Raw genomic sequence first — 6,000 nt, 5'->3', positions numbered from 1 at the left:
GGATAGGTTAGAGCATTGGTTTTACACCAGACAATAACTTAGGATATATATATATATATATATATATATATATATATATATATATATATATATATATATATATATATATATTTTTTTTTTTTTTTTTATGGATGGATTGTAAACACGAAAACTACAGTGTTTTATTCCAATCTAATAAGGTTAATCTAGAGAAAAGAAAGTGATATGCCGTGATATTGTTGCATTTAATTAATTCTGCTATAAGTGGTGTTAAGTGAGCTGGCAAATTATTAAAAATAGGAGTTTTTCAGAGGAAGTCAATTCTAGTGGAGATCACCAGGCAAAAATAATGTAGATTTTCTTGGAAATCTAATTGACATTTGTAATATATGCAGAGCGTTATTTATTTGATGTTCAATAAGCAATCTAAAATCTGCCAGTTTCTGTTAGTTGAAATGTAGTCTTGCATTACATCAAACCAGATCATCATCTTTAAAGAGTAACTTGACATGAGTATGACATCCGAGTTATTCTAAGCAATGTATTCCCCTTGTTGCTTAGATTGCAATTGTAATAGCAATTTGAACTCCAGTAATCTGAATTTACCTATAATCAGAACAATGCTATCACAGTGAAATGTATGCTGATAGCAGCTGTAAAAAATATCATAATTCTGAAGGTATGTACCTGTAGCAAAGATTATAACAAATACTGCAAACAAGTGACTCATCTGAAAAGTCCAGTCCCAGCTGATTTGGATTAGAGAAAGTCAACTTTATCATTTTTCTATTTGAGTCATTAAATCCTGGTGACTTTTTTAAAACTCAGAAGTCCAAACACCCTTCAGTAGTGCTGTCAGAGTCATGTCTAACCCTTAAGTATATATTTACCACTCGCCTAATCTACATTAATGATTTAGATTCTGGTATAGTAAGCAAACTTGTTAAATTTGCAGATGACACAAAAATAGAAGGAGTGGCAAACACTGTTGCAGCAGCAAAGGTCATTCAAAATGGTCTAGACAAGATTCAGAACTGGGCAGACACATGGCAAATGACATTTAATAGAGAAAAGTGTAAGGTACTGCACGCAGGCAATAAAAATGTGCATTAGAAATACCATATGTGGAGATACTGAAATTGAAGAAGGAATCTATGAAAAAGACCTAGGAGTTTATGTTGACTTAGAAATGTCTTCATCTAGACATTGTGGTGAAGCTATAAAAAAAGGCCAACAAGATGCTCGGATATATATTGAAAAGTGTTGAATTTAAATCAAGGGAAGTAATGTTAAAACTTTAAAATGCATTAGTAAGACCTCATCTAGAATACTGTGTTCAGTTCTGGTCACCTTGCTACAAAAAGGATATTGCTGCTCTAGAAAGACTGCAAAGAAGAGCGACCAGAATTATTCCTGGTTTAAAAGGCATATCATATGCAGACAGGCTAAAATAATTTAATCTGTTCAGTCTTGAACAAAAAAAACTACGCGGCGAACTGATTCAAGTATTCAAAATTCTGAAAAGTATTGAAAATGTCAACCCAAGCGACTTTTTCAACCTGAAAAAAGAAAGGACCAGGGGTCACAAATGGAGATTAGATAAAGGGGAGGCACTTTTTTTACACAGATAATTGTGGGAATCTGGAACCCGCTCCCAAGTAATGTTTTGAAGCTGACACCCTGGGATCCTTCAAGAAGCTGCTTGATGAGATTTTAGGATCAATAAGCTACTAACAACCAAACATGCAAGATGGGCCAAATCTGGAGTCAGAGATGGTCTTTGAGAAACCGTCCAGGCACACAATATTTATTTGGTGCTTTGCAACCCTCAGGGTTACCACCAGCAATGGTATCCTTCTGATGTACTATATGTGATTGAATAATAATCCATAATGAAAAGGGGAGCTCAAAACATAAAAGAAAACTACAAATCTAAGTGCTGCTTTTAAGTAGGGTCTCACTACGTCCGCTAACCTGCAAGGTACGAGCTCTTAATAACTTTCTCTTATTCCTCAATACTTTATCTGGGGAGCCCATCTCTCCCTGAGCTAAACTATATATAACGCCCCTGGGACTGTATGTCACCAGTTTGGAGTACATAGAAACTACTCTCCCGACTGTTGACTTCAGCCATCTCCGCTACTGGCTCTTTTTCTTCACTGCCTCCTGCTGCTGTGAGGAACAGGCAGCCTTCTTTTTTCTTCTCAATTCGTATCTGTCTCTGGGGTATTCCACTCCTCCTGCCTCAGCATTACTTTTATGGGATCGACTGTCCCCCGAAGACCTGGCCTTCAACCAATCAAAGAGGTCCTAGCAACACACCCTCGCTCAACCTCTTTGTATCAACGCCATGATTGACAGGCTGTCAATCCCCCCTGCCACAGTCCTATAAATGCTGTTAACACTGTCCTATAAATGCTGTTAACACTGTCCTATAAATGCTGTTAGTCTGTTTTTTAGCTGCAGTTCCACATCCACCTGCATGCAAGTCATTTGATCAACATAATCCAATACATGTTAATATTTCCTTTAAAGATCTGCACACCACAATTGGCTCTAAACATCATTATTTCAATAACAGGTTACTGAACTTGACAGGTTAAGCAGGCAAACACTTCCCTGTGAGTGGTGTGCTTTCAGATGTTGGTCAAGGGAGTACTTGCTCATCAATAACTTGCAATGCAAATTCGCAGCACACCAGTAAATGCCATGTATTTAGACAAGATGTCAAGATGTTAATAATAACAGTTTATTGTGATATGGTGTTTGCAATCATTCTGAGTCACTGAATAATTTTTTATATATTGTTTTTCTTCTTGGGGTTAAGTTTGCTTTGAGTTTGTCTGGAGAAACTTAATTGCCAGGACCTGAACATCTTCCATTATTTTACATATTGTATGATGACGAAAACAAAAAAAGAGAAACTATAGAAAATTTTTAAAAAATGCATAAATTAAAAGCCATATACTATCCATAAGTTATAGTAGCTTTCTTATTTTTCACAAAGTTTAAGATTCAGCAGCTGGTACCTAATTATCTCACCTCATCAGCTGAAGGTCACACAGAACCAATCGTTAGAATTTAGCTCAGACCCATAAAGATCTAAATACAACCTCAATTTAACATGTTTAATTCCGAAACAAAATACTAACAATACAGCTCACAGCACTTTAACACTACTTCAGCTGTTTCCCATAGGGAAGCTATGGGAAACAGCTGAAGTAGTGTTAAAGTGCTGTGGTCTGTATTGTTTCTTCTTCTGTAAAACATTAGAATGCAAGCATAAGGCTGCAATGCATTTACTGGCACATTAACGGTTTCTATCACAAGATTTTATCATTTTTCCACTTTCTCTCAATCTAATTGGCTGCCATGTTGCTTAAAGGCCAGTGTGTTTTTGCTATATAAACACAGACAATAGTATCGGAAGTCACACCTGCCAAATATCTAAAATAACAATAATAATATTCTGTGTACTAGAAATAACACACAAGAAGCCAGGAGTTGTGTTTAAGGCACCTGAGATGATTTATTAAGGCTGCTCAAACAGTAAGCTGCCCGCAACAAACTCGAAACACCCGATCCTAACCAACACAAACACCCTCATGAAAAACAGTGCCAAATTACAAATCATTATAAATGTAGACCCCAGTCCTGCCCCTAACGGTGATGAATCCCATATGAGCTAATCACCCCCAAACCCAGCAGCTCCCCCCTAGAACCCCAGAATTCTTCATGCATTGCACCTCTGCTAACTGCGGCTGCTCCCAAGTAACCCACCAGATGGTGCTACGCAACACGCTACAGTAATAATAATAATAATAATAATAATAATAATAATAATAATAATAACATTGAAAATAAATTGATTTACGTATTATTTATTTATTGAGTACCCACAAAATAAATACATATTTTGGTGATAACATTTTTAGGTCCAATTGAAAACCACTAACTAATGATCCATATTATATAGTATAGAGGTGAATATATATATATATATATATATATATATATATAATATATATATATATATATATATATATATATATACACACACACACACACACACACACACACACACACACACACATATACACACACAGTGCCTTGCAAAAGTATTCAGTCCCTCTCACAGTTTTTACATTTTGTTGCTTTAAAGCTTGCAGTCATGACACTTTGAAGTAGTAATTAATATGTGTTATATACACAACCTACTCCACACATTCAAATCAAAAGCAAAAAGAAAGAAGTAAATAGATAATTAATATGAAATAAAAATGCAAAAGTCATGCTTGCATAAGTATTCAAACCCTTTGCTGTGGCAAACCTAAATGAATTCAGGTGCATAAAATGGCCTTAACAAGCCACACAATTAGTTGAATGGCCTCTGTCTGTGTGAGATATTAGTGGTTCTCATGATTTCAGAATAAAAACACCTATCTCTGTGAGGTTCCTTGGTCAGGTAATGAATTTCAAGCAAAGACTCAAAGCAAGTCAGGGATAAAGTCATTGAAAAGCACAAATCAGGAGAAGGGTACAAAAAAAATAAAAAAAAAGTCTCTGAATATCCTGTGAGCACAGTCTACTCAATCATCAAGAAATGGAAGGTGCATTGTACCACCCAGTCACTGCCTATTGTACCACCGAGACACTGCCTAGTCGGGCAAGAAGGAAACTGGTGAGGGATGCCACTGTGATGCCATGCCAATGACAACTTTGAAAGACCTACAGAGTTCAATGGCTGAGATGGGAGAAAATGTGCATCAGTCAACAATATCCAGAACACATCCCAAAAGTAGCCTGTATGGCAGGGTGGTAAGAAGGAAGCCATTACTAAAAATAAGTCATCTCAAAGCCTGCATGAAGTTTGCAACAAAGTACCTGATTGATCCTGCAAAAATGTGGTTGTGGTTGTGGTCAGACGAGACCAAATTGGAACTTTTTGGTCTAAATGCCAAGCGTTACGTTTGGCGCAGACTCAACATAGCACATCTCCTAGTCAACACCATCCCTACATTCAAGCATGGTGATGGCAGAATCTTGCTATGGGGATGCTTCTCTACAGCAGGGACTGGAAAGCTTGTTAGGATTGAAGGAAAAGTAGATGGAGCAAAGTACAGGCAAGTACTAGAGAAGTTTAAGTTTGTAAAATAATTAAAACTGGGGCGAAAATTTACCTTTCAGCAGGACACTGATCCAATGCACAAGGCCAAAGCTACACTGGAGTGGCTTAAGAATAAGAAAGTGAATGTCCTTGAGTGTCCCAGTCAAAGTCCTGACTTGAATCATATTGAGATTCTGTGGAAAGACTTGAAAACTGCTGTTCATAAGCGATCCCCAATCAACTTGAGAGAGTTTGAGCAAATCTGCCAAGAAGAATGTGCACAAATTGCACCAAGCCAGTGTGCAATGTTGGTCGAGACTTACTCAAAAAGACTTGCGGCTGTAACTGCTGCCAAAAGTGCTTCCACCAAATATTGAGCTGATGGGTCTGAATACTTATTGAGCTGATGGGTCTGAATGCAATCAACATATGTCAGTTTTTTTCTCTTTAGTTTTCGCTGACATTTACTATAACTTATCTTACCCTTAGTAGTCTTCAGTTTAGCACACCAATGATAAGGTGCGTTAATGTGGTAAATGTACTTTTTTATCACCCTGTAAATATATAAAGGTCATATCTTTATAGCAAACGTAAATGCAGCGAACACCTGCGCTATTTTGTTTTAACGTCACACTCCAGCAATCAAACTCAATCGAGCACCACTGCCAATACTTGATGCATTACCCAATGGTGTAAATGATACCAGCCACTTACTTTGATTGAAACTGGCCTAGGTAGAGAAGATGTGATGTGGAGGGATGTGCAGGCGTAGCCGGGGACTTGCGTGACGAGCGTGGCTTACCTAAGAGATGTCAACAAGGGTGGGTCTGGAGTGAGCTCAGGGGAGGCCGCCAGCTGAGGGAACAGCCACAGGGCTTACTAGCAGTGAGGCCTCCATTCATACAGGGAGGCGG

This window comes from Polyodon spathula, chromosome 3 (genome assembly GCF_017654505.1).
Source record: "Polyodon spathula isolate WHYD16114869_AA chromosome 3, ASM1765450v1, whole genome shotgun sequence".
In the NCBI taxonomy this organism is placed as follows: Eukaryota; Metazoa; Chordata; class Actinopteri; order Acipenseriformes; family Polyodontidae; genus Polyodon; species Polyodon spathula.
The sequence above is the reverse complement of the archived record's forward strand: the minus strand, read 5'-3'. Positions refer to the sequence as shown.